The following is a 404-nucleotide window of genomic DNA, read 5'->3' on the forward strand; positions in this document are numbered from 1 at the left end:
TCGCCCTCTCCTGGGGGTCCTGGCACCAAGTTCTCTGAATCCCCAGCAGCCTTTGCCAGTCTCAAGTACATATGGGGCGGTGTGCCACCTGAATCCTTGAAGAGTCGTTCTTTTGTAGGGATCCTTGCATTGCCCTGGGAAACATGGTGGCTCTGTTTTATTCTCCTCTAGTTCTTCTTTCCTTTCTGAGCAGCAGATGCAAGTTCTTTTTATATATTTAAAAGAAACTTGGGACGAGAGCACTGGGGCTGCTTCCACCCCCTTCTCTTCGGAGCCCAACGCCGGAGGCCCTGGGAGAGGGACGGGGAGCGCGCAGAGCTCAAGCTGCTGGAGCCGCCAGCGCCACGGCCTCCGCCTCCTCCGCGGGCCGGGAAAGCTGCCAAGGACGCGCGGTGCCTAGTGGA

At 57.9% G+C, this 404-nt stretch overlaps 1 protein-coding gene and 1 long non-coding RNA gene across 2 annotated transcripts in view; both read left to right on the forward strand.

Moving 5' to 3' along the window:
* DENND5B (DENN/MADD domain containing 5B) overlaps positions 1 to 404 on the forward strand; it is an 831,092-nt gene that overhangs the window by 100,984 nt on the left and 729,704 nt on the right. The gene's annotated exons all lie outside the window — the stretch shown is intronic.
* Positions 1 to 404, forward strand: part of LOC107183765 — a 1,322-nt gene that overhangs the window by 202 nt on the left and 716 nt on the right. The window lies entirely within an intron of this gene.

The sequence above is a fragment of the Myotis davidii genome, unplaced genomic scaffold, assembly GCF_000327345.1.
Source record: "Myotis davidii unplaced genomic scaffold, ASM32734v1 scaffold902, whole genome shotgun sequence".
NCBI classification, from domain to species: Eukaryota; Metazoa; Chordata; class Mammalia; order Chiroptera; family Vespertilionidae; genus Myotis; species Myotis davidii.